Source organism: Carlito syrichta, unplaced genomic scaffold (assembly GCF_000164805.1).
Source record: "Carlito syrichta isolate Samal-C Ts95f unplaced genomic scaffold, Tarsius_syrichta-2.0.1 Scaffold305628, whole genome shotgun sequence".
NCBI classification, from domain to species: domain Eukaryota; kingdom Metazoa; phylum Chordata; class Mammalia; order Primates; family Tarsiidae; genus Carlito; species Carlito syrichta.
The window spans coordinates 286,657-302,760 of record NW_007249724.1 but is presented as its reverse complement, the minus strand read 5'-3'; the positions used below and the strand labels follow the sequence as shown (position 1 = coordinate 302,760).

Genomic DNA, 16,104 nt, shown 5'->3' with positions numbered 1-16,104 from the left:
ATTCTTTTCTTTTTTTTTTTTGAGTTGGAGTCTCACTCTGTCGCCCAAACTGGAGTGCAGTGGTCGCTCCCAGCCACCACAGCCTCAACTGCTGGGTTCCGGCGATCTTTCTACCTCAGCCTTCTGAGTAGCCGGAATTACAGGCATGCGCTACCATGCCCGGCTAATTTTTTGATTTGTTGTAGAGATGAGGTCTTGCCTGCCCAGGCGGGTCTTGAACCCGCGGGCTTAGGCAATCCACTCACCTCAGCCTCCCAAAGGCACGGGATTACAGGTTGAGCCACCGAGCCCGGCCAATCTCTATTTCTTAAAACCTATTATGGATTCTCCCAAGGTCTCTCTCTTCTTCCTTACTGGTTGGTGCAAAAAATCTAAGATCCAGACCAGGACTTGAAGGCCCTTGGGGAGGGGAGCCATCAGATGGATGAGTCTGGTCCTCAGGGCAAACTCTCTTTCATCCCCCACCTAATCCACATTGAACTTCACATATGTGAAAAATAAACCACCGCACTGCATTAAGTGAATTCTGGAGAAATTAATAAGATGCATAGGGTAGGTTATCTCTGGGTGGTGGTTTATTCCTGATTTTTATTTACTAACTTGTTTCAGTATTTTCCACATATATAATGAGTTTGTGTTTGGTCTTGTCTTGTTTTTTTTGAGTCAGGGTCTCACTCCGTTGCCCAGGCTACGGTGCAGTGGCACGGTCATGGCTCACTGCAACTTCAACTTCCTAGGCTCAGGCAATCCTCACACTTCAGCCTTCCTAGTGGCTGGAATTACAGGCATGCGCCATCATACCTTGCTAATTTTTTGGATTTTTTTGTAGAGACAAGATCTCACTATGTTGCCTAGGCTAGTCTTGAACTCCTGGGCTCAAGCAATCCTCCTGCCTTGGCCTCACAAAGTGCTGGGATTGCAGTGTAAGCCACCATGCCTGGCCAGTTTGTGTTATTTTTACAGTCCAAAATAAACATTATTAAAAAAAAATTAGTGTTGAATGTACAAAGTGTATGTTACGATATGGCAGTGTTTTCTCTGAATTTATATAAATTTTAAATCACTAAAACATTATTTATCAAAAATAAATATTATATATAGCTAATTTCTTAAGGAGGTGAACTATGAGGCTAGTCACTATCTGTCTGTACCACATAATTTCCCTTCAGGATAGCGTCAAAGAGCAGCAAAAGCCTGAGATAAGACTGAAATGGTGGTCAAATGATTTGTCTGTCTATAACACCTTGGGCAAGTCCTGGAAATGTTTCATTTTCTGCCGTGTAAAATGAGAACTCTGAAGTAGATGACTTCTAAGGCCTATGAGTAATTCTTTCCAACTAGCATTTTCTTACTTTCTTAAGATGTATCTAGTGTCCCATAACTCTCCACCTCCCAGAAAACCCACCTATTATCCTCAGAAATTAGAACCTGAACACTCATGGGAAGCAAAAAGCACTTGTCTGGTTAACCATGGCCCAGGTAGGGACTCAGATGACAAAAAGAGGCTGTATTGTTTGTGGGCAAAGCAACAGTTGCTTGAAGAGGGATATTCTCTTCTCTCTCTAACTCTAGAAGACTAGCCATACTACTACTTTCTACTGCTGGAGAATGATCTGCATAGTCCTCTATGAAACATTATCCCCATGACTTAAAGAGCCAATAGAAATTTAGCAGATCACATAAATGACAGAGCTTCAGAGTAAAAGCAGCTATTTAAAAATTTAAATGTTACAACCTTAAAAGGAAGATGCACTTTCTAGACTATGAAAAGGGATATTCACATGTGAACTATCATAACTTGGAGAAAGTATAAAGAATTACAAGATTGGTAAAGATATTGTCCAATTATAATAAAAATTGAATTCATGGTACAAGGCTGCCTCACTGTAGATGGTTATAATAAATACAGGAACCAATATTGGAAAAGTTAATAAGAAAAGAGCTTCTGGCTGGGTGCAGTAGCTCATGCCTATAATTCTAGAATTTTGGGAGGCCAAGGTGGGAGGACTGCTTGAGCCCGGGAGTTCAAGACCAGCTTAGGCAAATAGCAAGACCTCAACTTTATTTAAAAAATAAAATAAAATAAAAATAAAAAATTAGCTGGATGTAGTGGCATGCACCTTAGTCCCAGCTACTCAGGAGGCTGAGGAAGAAGGACTGCCTGGGGTCAGAAGGTCAAGGTTGTAGTGAGCCGTTATCTTGTGCCACTGAACTCCAGCCTGGGTGGCAGAAGAAACCCCTAACTTAAAAAAAAAAAGCTTTAGGACAAGATGACAAGTTTTGATGGGGATGGTGGTAGCCTAAGAGGCAGGAAAAAGAGACGACTACTAGTCTAAAAACACAGGAGATCACAAAGTGGGTTTCAGACCAGCAGCATCACCTGGAAACTAGTTAGAATACAAATTATTGGGCCATACTTCAGACTCAAAGAATCAGAAAGTGTGGTCCAACAATCTATGGTTTATTTTTTTTATTTTATTTTTTATTTTTTGAGTTGGAGTCTCACTCTGTTGCCCAGACTGGAGTGCAGTGGCCGTTCCCAGTCACCGCAGCCTCAACCTGCTGAGCTCCAGCGATCCTTCTGCCTCAGCCTTCCAAGTAGTTGGAACTAAAGGCACGCGCTACAATGCCCGGCTAATTTTTGATTTATTGTAGAGATGAGATCTCACCAAGTTGCCCAGGCGGGTCTTGAACCCGCGGGCCCAGGCAATCCACTCACCTTAGCCTCCCAAGGCGCGGGATTACAGGCTGAGCCACCAAGCCCGGCTAATCTATGGTTTAACAAACCCTCCAGGTCCTTTCAATGCATGCTAAGATCCACGCATCTAAAAGGATTCAAGCTATCAGTGTTAGTAGAAAGGAAAGAGGGTCAAATCACAGGCAGCTGACAAAGCTCCACAAGTACAATTTGTTTAGTCAGCAAATCTAGCTTGGATATAAAGTTTTGATCCCACTTCTGTTGCTGGGCAGTTCCTTCCTGTGGAGTAAATTATCACTCTCATCTTCAGGCTTCCTCACTAAGCAATATCCTTCAGAATAGAGATTGTTCTAGTGAGTCTACTCCCTATTACCTGTAATTCGTTTAAACATGGGATGCTGATGCATGGGGTGGAATGTGGATAGAGGTGGAAAGAGAATATCAATGAAGATATAGCAGCAATGGGTGCTGAGATGAAGATGAGATCATCTTGTACTAACACAAGGAAAAAAGTATTTATTTTATAGTTCTGAAAGATTCCCTCCCTCAAATTCCACTTGGTATTGGATGATCTGGTTATAAATACTACTTAGCATTAAACATGCCATTTTTAGTTTTTCAGCAAATGGTAAGCCAAAGCTAACATACATAGGCTTCCAAATACAAGTGGAAATAATATATTGTCTCATGATTTGGTTTGGTGGTTAATGGTAAAAGAACTATTTATTTTCTAGCGGGAGGTTACGTTTATATAATAAATGTTCCAAACCCTGAAACATGGCTGGTTAGACTTTTTGGTTTAATTTACTTAATTTAGGCACTGGCTTACACTTAGAAGCTTATCTATACTTAGTATTTTCTATTACTCAAAAAATGACACAACTTTCCAATTTTACAGGGGATGATTTAGGATCCACATTTAGCTAAAACTTGTTTTTTAAAAAAATTCTCAGATGTCATTTTTAAGGAATTCATAGATAGCAAAGATATACTTTAAATCCTTAATGTATACTCAAGTTAGAGTATATAAATAGTGGACTTTGGTATAGACACATAATTTCCTTATTCTTAGAATATCATCATCTAGGTTGAGTCTCAAAACCTAATTTAAGTGATTACATGGCAGTATCTTGGATTATCAAAATCTTTGGTTTTCCTTTCAGTTCAAGTGAAAACAATTACAGACTAGTCTAATTAATACTAAAACATTTCTTTAATATTTGAATTTAAAATAACAACATTTAATTTTATTCTTAAATATCATTTATATTATAAAAGAATTTCTAAATAAATTATCTGGTCTAAAATAAACATATAAAATTATAAAAGAAAATATAACTTTTTGGAGAAAAAGAAAAATTATTATGTTTTTAAAAAAGCAACAAAATGCCCCTTATAAGTGTTGATTTTAAAACACAAGCATTTAACATATATCCCCCAGGCTGAGATATTTGTAACTAGCAAATTTAATTTTAATTGCAATCTTTCAAAAAAATTAATCACAAAAATAAACTTTGAGATACATTAGCTGATTACTTACAGGCTCCATCTTCCCTGAGTGTTCTAAGAAAAAGGAGTTCCATGTGATGGAACTAAATTCATCCTACTAGATTTCTGTGAATAGTTAAATATTGAGATATAATGAGTTTTAACAAAAAAATGTAAACCTTGCACTTAACAGTACTTCTCAGTCTTTGTTATGTATGCTAAGGTGCACTATAAACATTTAAGAAAGAAGGTATGGGAAGAGTTTCCCAAATATACTTGGTACTATTTTTCTTAGGAAATCCCTTAAAACTAATGATCTATAGAACAGATTGTGGGAAATGCTACTCTGGGGCACGAGGTTTCTTTATGTGAAAATGTTAATTTATTACATGTTGACAAGATTAATCTAGAGATTACAAAGGATCCATGTTAGTTATTCAGGTCTAACCTTCATCTATGATTCTTTTCATTTGTACCAAGTGGTCTCTGACTAGGTCAATCTATCTGCTTACCATAAACAGTATAAGTTTACAGCTTATACTACATAGAATGTTAGTTGCCTGAAGTGTTATTAGGTTTAACCCTTCTGCACACTTCAGTATCTCTTGTTCATAGAGACCAATGGAAGAAGCAAGTTACAATTCCAGAGTCCCAAAACAGAAATTAAAAGCAACTTAGTACAATGAATTTATCGTCTCTGTTATTTACAAGAATGTATAAAGTATTTGTACTATATATACTATTTGTACTATATGCATTTTAATATAGAACTTATGGGAATTTTTAAATTAAAAATTAACTGATTTTTAAGTAACTACAAGAAGACTATTCCCACTATGAAATCCTGTTCCCCAGAAATGGGTCCAGCTGATGAGTTCAACTGATCTGCCAACTGGATGGACACCAAGTAAATTTCAAACTGGCACTTGGCAAAACATCCCTGTACCCAAGCATTTTATATGAAACACAAATTAAAGATGCATTCTGGAATTGCCCTGAGAACCAAACAACTGTATGGTAACCTGAATGTAATCAATTTATTCTCTTTATAATAAATTTGCTAGAGGAGCAGTTTAAATAATACTTCAAATACTGTGCTTGAGTTCTGCTTACATCTATTCGTTATTAGTCTGTTGGCATCTAACACTAGATCAGGAAAGACTGCCATCTGGTAGTTATAGCAACCCTTCACTAACTTGGTCAGAAGTTGACGACCATAAGCCTCAAAGAAATTCAAACCAAGTTTTCACTATGATTATATCAAAATCTTTTTTTAAAAATAGCCTTTCAAACAGGGTTTTTCACTCAAAGAGAAACACTGTGTGCACACATTATATAACTGACCTACAAAAGTCAAGTTTTAAAGGGGTTAAAGGGATGAATGATTAAATTAAATGAGTAATTAGGTCTACATTCCCCTCACCCACAAGGCTGCCACTGTCTCTTTTATAAAGCCTAGGGAAGAGAGCCAAATTGGCCCTATTTACATTGGCCATTTAACTCTAACTTTTCTCAATCATAATGTGTGTTCCTGGGTACACATTTTTTCTTTCAATGAAGTTTCAAGTAGGCAATAATTCAAATGAATAATTAACAGTATAAAAACAATAACAACTATGTATATAGCCATAAAAGCACACACAAAGAAAGTGCTTTCAAATTTAACATGATCTTATTGAATCATGAAGGAAAACCAAGAGAAGTAAAGAGAGAGTGATAAATCTCAGGTTCTATAATTTCCTAAGGTTATACAGAGTAATGGTAGAGCTGAGAAAACTGAAACCATACCACTGAGTAAGAAATTTTATTTTTGCTGGGCTCAGTGGCTCAGCCTGCAATCCCGTGCTTTGGGAGGCTGAGGTGAGTGGATTGCCTGAGCCCGCTGGTTCGAGACCCGCCTGGGCAACTTGGCGAGACCTCATCTCTACAACAAATCAAAAATTAGCCAGGTGTGGTAGCGCACGCCTCTAGTTCCAGCTACTTGGAAGGCTGAGGTGGAAGGATCGCCAGAGCCCAGAAAGTCGAGGCTGTGGTGGCCGAGAACAGCCACTGCACTCCAGCCTGGGCGACAGAGTGAGCCTCCAACTCAAAAAATAAATAAATAAATAAATAAATAAATAAATAAATAAATAAATAAAATTTTATTTTCTTTCTCGTATATCACAATTTCTTTCCTAAAATAGTATTTTACAGTTTACATAGCTCTTAGTATTATAAACATAATATCATGTACATGTATAAAAATGCTTTGTACTCTGAACTTGCCCAAGCCTTCCTGCAGGCCACCTCCCCAGTCTAGTTTTAACTCCTTTTTTTTTGTTCTTCCTTTCCCCTTTACCTTTCCAAAATCACTACCCACTTGCTTAAACCTAAAAGAAGTGGGTGAGTGAGTGAGTTCAACACAGCATTCAGCCTTTAAGAGCACTCACGAGTTGTGATTAGAGTCCATGCCAACACATGGACTATTTCCCCTTGCTCTCATTCTTAATACAACAATGTCAAGAACATGGTCATTAAGAGATGGCCTAGGATTATATAAAAGACTTACCCAGCTCAATATGCTTTTTTCTATCCCATTATTTTACCTCAATTTTCTTTGTAAAAAGCCCTTTCCTTATATGGCCAGTTTCTGAAATTTATGATATAATATTCCTGGCAATCAGAGAAGAGACACTCTTTCTGAAGGCATCTGAAACATTTTTTGTTGACTGATTTTCAAGGTGGGAAAGATGCTCTTTCATAGGCTTTAGATGATCAATACTGCTCAACAGGCTGTCCCCCCCCCCCATTTTTTTAAATTATAAAGATGTGGGGTACAATTCAGGGTTAGGTATACAAACACTGATTATGCAGATACCCTTGTGGATGAGGTATGCCCCACCCTCCCCTAGCAGTTTCCTTCAACTACCAATCCCACCCCCCAACCCCTGACAGTTTCCCATTATTGCCAAACATTTTCTTATAGTATTATAATTGTTCAAGGTCCACTTATGAGTGAGAACATATGGCACTCTATTCTTCTGTGATAGATCACTGAGTATGATTGACTCCAAACTCATCCAAGTTGCTGCAAAGTCCATATATTTGTCCTTCTTTATGACTGCATAATATTCCATTGTGTATATGTACATTTTCTTTAACCAGTCCAGCTTCGATGGGCAACATGGTTGGTTCCATGTTTTTGCTATTCTGAATAAAACTGTAACAAACATACGTGTGCAGGTATCTTTTTTGTAGAATGATTTGAGTTCCTCCAGGTATATTCCCAATAGGGGAATTGGTGGGTCACATGGAAGGTCAATTTCTAGTTCTTTCAGAAATCGCCACACTGTCTTCCCAAGAGGTTGCATTAGTTTGCATTCCCACCAGCAGTGGAGAAGCGTTCCTTTTTCTCCACATCCTCACCAGCATCTGTTGTTTCATTAATGATGGCCATTCATACTGAGGTTAGGTGGCATCTCAACGTGGTTTTGATTTGCATTTCTCTGATGATGAGTGAGGCTGAGCACACTTTTTCATGTGTCTGTTGGCTGCCCGTATGTCTTCTTCTGAGAAGTGTCTATTCACGTCTTTTGCCCACTTTTTAAAAGGGCTGTTTGTTTTTTTCCTTTTGGTGTGTTTGAGCTCCTTGTAGATTCCTAGATGTTAGGCCTTTGTCAGATATACAGTTGGCAAATATTTTTTCCCATTCTGTGGACTGTCTCCCTGCTCTCTTGATGGTTTCTTTTGCTTTGCCAAAGCTCGTTAGTTTGATGAGGTCCCATTTGTCTATCTTATTTCTTAAGGTATTGGCCTTTAGAGTTCTGAACAGGAATTGGTTGCCAGTTCCAATTTCTATACAGGTGTCTCCTGCATTTTCTAAGATTCTTATAGTTTGAGGTTTTACGTTTAGGTCTTTGATCCATTTAGAGTTAATTTTTGTGCATGGAGATAGGTAGAGGTCCTGTTTCAATCTTCTGCATGTGGTCAGCTAGTTTTCACAGCACTATTTACAGAATAGGTTCTCCTCTCCCCAGTGGTTGTTGTTGGAGGCTTTGTCAAAGATGAGTTGGTTGAGGAATTGAGGCTTTGCTTCTGGAATCTCTATCCTGGTCCACTGGTCTGTGTACCTGTTCTTGTACCAATACCAGGATGTTTTGATTATTGTAGCCTTATAGTAAAGTTTGAAGTCTGGAAGTGTGATACATCCTGCTTTTTTGCTTTTGCTATGGATTATTTGGCTATTTGTGGTCATTTATGTTTCCTTATGAATTTCTGTATTGTCATTTCTAGGCCTGAGAAGAATGATGTTGGTAACTTAATGGGTATTGCGTTGAATCTGTAGATTGCCTTTGTTAGGATGGACATTTTAACAATATTGATTCTTCCTATCCATGAGCATGGAATATTTTTCATTTTCAAAAGGCTGTTAATAAGCTTAAATCGCTCTTGAACATTGCTAAGAAAGTATATTTAAGCACTCCCGTCACACAAAATAATAAGTATTGAGGTAATGCATATGTTAATTAGATTGATTTAGTCATTTCACAATGTATACATATTTCAAAACATGTTGTATATGATAAATACAGTTTTTATTTTTCAATTTAAAAAATTACTTATTTTTAAAAACCTTGTATCTTTTCATTAATGTCTGGGCCACTCACTAAGTACCAGATAGGAGAGGAGGGTGGCTGGAACAGGGGCACTGAAGTCATCTCCCAGACAAAGGAAAACAACTTAAGGATCCTAAATAACTATCAGTAAATTCAATTTGGCAAGAGACCACTTTATATACAGTAGCCTGTTTCATGCTAAAGGACATACATGAGAGGTGAAACACAATGAAAGAATAACATAGCTGAAGGAACACAGGTTCTAGAAGGAGAGACTTGGGTGGGAATTCTGATTCTGTTACTAGCCAACCTAAGGCAGAGTCACAATGCATCTGAATCTGTTTCTCCATCTTACAAACCTTGCAGACTGATGTGAGGATACAAGATTTTATGTGAAGTACCTGGCACAGTATGTGGTATATGGCAGAAGTCCATAAATAGTAGCCATAAGTTAATTTTTATCATCTGTTTTCAAGCAGTTGGTCATGAGTTAGCAACCATTAGAGGCAATGGGTAGAGCAACTGTTTTTTAACTTCATCAGTTGAGAGTTAGGGAAGAAGTAGCTTGAGGCAACAGCTCCCAAAACAGCACTATCATACAAATTGGCCCAGGCATTCTGGGGACAATATCCCTGAACCTCTGCAAGCTCCCAAGGTAACAACAGATTATAAACTCTTTTCATTATAATAATACCATCCAATAGAAATATAATGCAGGCCACAAATGCAAGCGATATATATGATTTTAAATTTTCTGGTAGCCACATTAGTAAAGTAAAAAAACAGCCAAAATTAAATATAATGTTTATTTAATGAAATATATTAAAATATAATCACTTCAACATGTAACTCAATATAAAAAATTGAGTTTTTTATTGTTCTAAGTCTTCAAAATTTACTATATATTTTACAATTATAGCACATCTCAATAGGAACTAGCTACATTTCAAGTGGTCAATAGCCACACATACCTGGTGGCTACTATAATGGACAGTGGTGCTACATTCAGTAATTCTGGCACCAAGTCTGGACCCAGTCCAAAGAATCTACTCTAATACCTGTTTCACGGGTTAGCCTAGATCCAGGCCACTTAAAATTATCTCACAAATCTTCTCTAGGTTGCCAAGATTACTAACAAAACACTGTATATCAAGCGCTCAGCTATGGCAAACATATACATGAACATATAAATAGTAACAGTTGTTAGAAGATGTAAGAAATTGGTGGAGAAATGCCAATCACATCAATCAACACTTTCTTGATTGCTTATTAGCAGAGTATTTTCCAATCAGATTACCACCTTCAAAATTCCACACACCTGCAAGAACTTTTAGTAAATAAGACTCCTTAAGGGAATCTCAAGTAATGTAAAATCAACAATTTTTAAAAAGCTCATAACCCTAAGAATCCTTTATCTCTGATGTATCAGTATACTCCATGCATTTGGACAACTATGCTTTTGTTATATTAAGTTTGTTAAAGTTCATCTAAGCTGTAAACAACTTCCAATCAGGTAAGAAAAGTCTTATCATATGGTTTGCTTCTTTGCAATTCAAAAAATACTTTCAAAGTATTTAATGTAAAGTGTAACCAGATGCTGCTGGCAAAAAAACTAGATTTCCTTTTTTTTTCTTAATCAAAAAAATTTTTAATAAAAGATTCTTAGATCCAGGCTTCCATGAAACACACTCTGGAAAATGCTGACATATTCACACACTGCTTGACATACATTGTTCAAGTGTTTTTAATTTTAACTTTTTTAAATTTAATTTTTAATATTTTTTTTTGAGTTGGAGTCTCTGTCACCCAGACTGGAGTGCAGTGGCTGCTCCCGGCCACCGCAGCCTCGACCTGCTGGGCTCCGGCGATCCTTCCGCCTCAGCCTTCCAAGTAAGCTGGAACTACAGGTGCACGCTATCACGCCCGGCTAATTTTTGGTTTATTGTAGAGATGAGGTCTCACCAAGTTCCCAGGCAGGTCTCGAACCCGTGGGCTCAGGCAATCCACTCACCTCAGCCTCCCAAAGGTGCGGGATTAGAGACTGAGCCACCGAGCCCGGCTTAAATTTAATTTTCTATTTTAAAAATGTGGGGTACAACTCAGGGCTAGGTATACAAATGTTCATTTTGCAGGAATCCTTGCTGATGAGGTGTGCTCCCCTCTCCCCAGGCAGATTCCCACTACTGCCTATCCCCCACTCCCCTCCCAGATTCTCGCTACTTGACATACACTGTTCAAGTTTTCAATCCTTTTCTTAGAGTATCACAATAATTAAAAACCATATTTTCAGATGTGACCGATTTCCAAGAATGTTACCACAGATTAGGTTGAGTGCAAGGTTTTTAGTTCACATCTAACCTAATCACCTATTCAGAACTCTCCATGCTTCCCCAAATATCAAAATTTAAAATTTTCAAATAAATTTCTCAAAATGTACAGCAAATCAGAAACAAGAAAACTCTCCTCCTAAAAGATTCAGAACACATCATCATATAGCTAATGTCACAGTAAGTATGAATATTAATGTCTGAACAAGAATATGCCATTTGTATTATAACATGAAGTTTAGTTACCAAGTGGCTGGTCTTCTTCAATTTAGAAAAGTTTTCCCTAGTTCCAATTAATACACAAGTTTATAATAATTAGAATATATTACCCTGTAGACTAAACTTTCAAAGTAGATATAACATATATTGAAGTTTCAAATTGCAATAACTTCTATGAAAAAACTTTTAAAGAAATGGAAAGTGATGAGTTTGTATCATATCTAGGAAAAGATTAAAAAGCTTGTTGATATTTTTCTCTTAAATAATCAAAACAAATTTATAGGCATTTTCAGATGCTATTGATTAATGGAATACATACACTGAAATACAATTAGCCATATTCAATTCCTACTTTTTAAACAAAGTAGAGTATGAGTCTATATCACTACTTTCTGAATAATAGTACTAAATTAAAATCTCAATTAACCACAATGCTTAGAGATCACTGAATCCCAGTCAATTCCGTAAATGGACTGTTTATTAAATATATTCCTACATTCATTTTAGGTTTGCTTCCTTCCTTTTTCTTCCTCACAAGGAGGGATGGGGGCTAGGGATGTAAGTAAGCAGCAAACATTTATTCAATACATATTTATTGAGCTCCTGTTCTGTACCAGATAGTATAAATATGACATATTTTGCATATGTCATCCCATTTAATCTTCATAGCAACTCAAGAGAGGTATTTTTTAATCCCAATTCTACAGGTAAAGAAAGTAAAAAGGCTCAGAAAGGTAACTAACTTGCTTAAGGCAAGCAGGATTCCCAGTTAGAGCTGATATCAAAACCAGGTCTTTTTATACTACTCAACCTCTCCTCTCCCCACGCCCTCTGCCCTGGGTCTCCTCACTTAAACATAACCAACTGTATCCGCCTCTGAAGTTTTCATTCTATAACAGTTGCACTCCTTCAGCAGTACCAGCTCTTGTTTATCACATTATAAAATAAGAATGTTTAAAATTAACATGATTGAGAATGGTTTAATGTGTTTTTTCCTTTCTCAGACGTGTTCAATTTTCCATTCAGTTATAGAGTATACAAAGATATGGCAAGACTTTAGTCTCCAAAAAATAAATGGCTAGTGGAAGAATTCTCAACACCGAGGTAGGATAAAAGAGAAAGATGTTCCAGGGCTATGCTATCCAACCTGGTGGCCATTAGTCACGCGTGACTACTGAGCACTAGAAATGTGGCTAGTCTGAATTGAGATGTGCTTAGTGTAAAATACAGACAGGAGTTCAAAGACTTGGTATTTCAAAATAAGCAAAATATTTCATTAATCTTTTATACTAATTACATGTTGAAGTAATAACTATTTTAAACATATTAGGTTAAATAATGAAATTAATTTTACATCTGTTTCTTCTACTTTTTTAAAAACATGGCTACTACAAAATTTTAAATTACGTATGTGGTTCACATTTTGGGGTGGGAAGTACAGTACTATTCCAGAGCCTTCCCATGAGACTTCAAATTATGCTATGCAGGCAGCTCTAGCTATTCCACCTGTACAAAAGCCATCCCTGAACAGAAGCCCAACATTTATGATTAAAATTCTTACAGCTCTTTTCTTGCTTCTGCCAAGTAGACCAGAAGCGTGGTTGTGTTCAAGATTCGGTGTCACCTGTAATCCACTGCCATGGTCGAGGAAGGCATTGCTACTGAAGGTGCAATGGACGTGAACACTGCTTTACAAGAGGTGCTGAAGACTGCCCTCATCCACAATGGCCTCGCCCATGGAATTCACAAAGCTGCCAAAGTTTTAGACAAGCACCAGGCCCATCTCTGTGTGCTTGCATTCAACTGTGATGAGCCTATGTATGTCAAGTTGGTGAAGGACCTTTGTGCTGAACACCAAATCAACCTAATTATGGTTGTTGACAACAAACTAGGGGAATGGGTAGGCCTGTGTACAACTGACAGAGAGGGAAAACACTGTAAAGTAGTTGGTTGCGGTTGTATAGTACTTAAGGGCTATGGCAAAGAATCTCAGGCCAAGGATGTCATCAAAAAGTACTTCAAATGCAAGAAATGAAAAAATAAAACTTTGGCTCACGTTCTTCAAAAAGAAAGAAAAAAGAAATGGCAAATAAATATCAATTCTTATAGTAATAAGCCAAACCCTGTCAATCTTAAAAGTCAGCTTTCCAACTTTTGGTTTTATATACTTTTATGAACATACTTATTTTTATAGCTTAAGAACTACACAACTTATCAGAGTCTTCGTTCTTAATATAGATTCAAATTACAGCAGACTTTAAAAGGTATAGGCAATGTATATGGACTTTAGGACCTACTTAGAAGATACTGCTTCCAACACATTCCTGAAATTCAATTGTATTCTTAATTATTTGGTCCTCTCTCAAAGGGGAGGACCCACAGAATTTCAGGTGACTGAAGTTTTTGTCTAAGTGACATTTTATTCTCTATAAACTAAAATCCCAGGAAAAGACACCAGAAGAAGTGCAAAAAAAAAAGACCTCAATAGTTAAAATATTACATGATTTCTATAAAAATTGACCTACAAAATTTTTAGTATAAACATTAACACCAGGAAACACAGTCCTCAATAAGTTTAAATCAACTTAATAAAACACTGAATTCAAAGTTTTGAGAACGTTGAAGTACCCTGACCTTATCCCTGCTCCTATTAAAATTAATTTACAAATAGATTAAAATACAACTTTTACATTTACAGTAAATCAAAAGGAAATATATTTAATTTATATCCGAACAGTAATAATTAAGTTTAACTGTTCTTCAAGAAGGATTTTTGTTTGTTTGTTTGTTTTTTGAGTTGGAGTCTCACTCTGTTGCCCAGACTGGAGTGCAGTGGCACGCTCCCAGCTACCGCAGACTCGACCTGCTGGGCTCCTGTGATTCATCTGCCTCAGCCTTCCAAGTAGCCAGAACTACGGGCACGTGCTACCACGCCCAGTTAATTTTTGATTTATTGTAGAGATGAGGTCTTACCAAGTTGCCCAGGTGGGTCTCGAACCCACGGGCTCAGGCAGTCCTCTTGCCTTGGCCTCCCAAAGTGCTGGGATCACAGGTTAAGCCACCAAGCCCGGTTGAAGGATGTTTTATAGAAGGCCTTATTTTGAAAAGCCTAAGCTATCCTGAAAATTGCCTTCTAAAACTGTTGTCATAAAACCAAACGTCACAGCAAAGATTTAAAAGCAAATCTGATAAATTTCAAACTCTATTCAAAATGAAATACATTTTGATGACTCCAAATCTTATTGATAAATAAGCTCAATCACAAAACTAAATTAAAACACTAACATTTCTAATATGACAGATTTCTTCTTCCACCGTGTCTTATGTAATGGCCCACTTAGCTGAAAATAATAGAAAATTGGGGTCATAAGTTCTACAATCTATTTTACTCAAACAAATGACCTAAGGCCTTTCCCTTTCATGGGAAGGTGGAACTGTTTCTCATTTAAATATATTCCTTTCCAAAGGAAAAAAACAAGTTAAGGCAGCTAAATACAATCACAGTTTGAACTTTCAATATAATGTTCTTAAAAATGTCAGAAACATTTACCATGAACATAACTTGCTTCAGTGGTGAACATGCTAAAATTGGAACAACATACAGCAGGTCAGCATGGCTTTTGCTAAGAAAACAAGAAAATTCATGATACAGTCCAGATTTTGTTTTTTTAAAAAATTTCTTCACAAAATTTTCCCCAATTAAATGATTTGTTTTTAAAAATAAAAAGGAAAAAAAAAGGTACCAATTATTTCTTAAAAAGAAGTCTCAAATCCCTAAGAGACTGGGGTCTCCCATCCTGTTCAAACCCTGTTCTAGGAAAGGTCAAGTGGAATTTTGACAAAACCCATCACCCTAGAATTGCACGAATGGGGTTAAGATGGCTCATAATGTAATAAAGTAGAAAAAACACTGGATGGAGAGTCAAGAATCTCAGTTATGAATCTAGATCTGCCACAAGCAACATGTTGTCTTAAACACGGCACTTCACTTAACCAGACCAGATCCTACATTCATAAATTGAAATGAAGTTTCTAAAGGTCTATATCTAGATTTCATCACTCTTCCACTTATTCCTAATTTGCCTCTCCAAGCAGAAAGTATGAATGATTCACATAGAGGCATACTTTTAGAGTCGAAAACAAAAAACAAAAAAAAACCTTGCAAGCCTGGGAAGCCCCTACACTTCTGTTACTAGGGGACCTTCTCATCCATGGAGGCAAAGGTTGGTTGGCACCCTTTTAAGATTCCCATCTCTCCCACCCACGACCATAGAATATGCACAGCTGGGGGGGGGTAGGGTACCCTTTGATTATAATAAGGCTATGGCTCTTTAAAATATGGGTCGAAAAATCTACTTCTGTGCCCCAAAGTTTATCTCTAGGGGCTTGAAAATCAAAGAGATAACCTTTGCTACATAATACAGACTTATGTAGAGTTTCAAATTATAATCTTGATTAGGTATAGGAATAAATACTTTTGTGTCACCCAAAACCTTAGTCTTAAAACAATTTTTTTAACCAAAGAATATAGAAGTATTATTTATAGTATAAGTGAAAGATAATTACAACTACCATCTCCCATTTTCCATACCTCTGCCTTAGCAGAAGGTAAGCTAAGAAAGGAAACGCTAACAAAAAGACAATGGATCCAGAAACCATATCCCAAAGAACCTAGGCTGGCTATTTCTCCAGGTTATTCTGAGCCTAAAGCTATAAGACTTTTTTATTTTAAAGATGTGGGGTACAATTCAAGGTTAGGTATACAAATGTTCATTAT

At 36.9% G+C, this 16,104-nt stretch overlaps 1 protein-coding gene and 1 pseudogene across 4 annotated transcripts in view; one reads left to right on the top strand and one right to left on the bottom strand.

Moving 5' to 3' along the window:
• Positions 1–16,104, bottom strand: part of ADD3 (adducin 3) — a 195,324-nt gene that overhangs the window by 109,743 nt on the left and 69,477 nt on the right. The window lies entirely within an intron of this gene.
• On the top strand, positions 12,967–13,362 carry LOC103264191 (annotated as a pseudogene).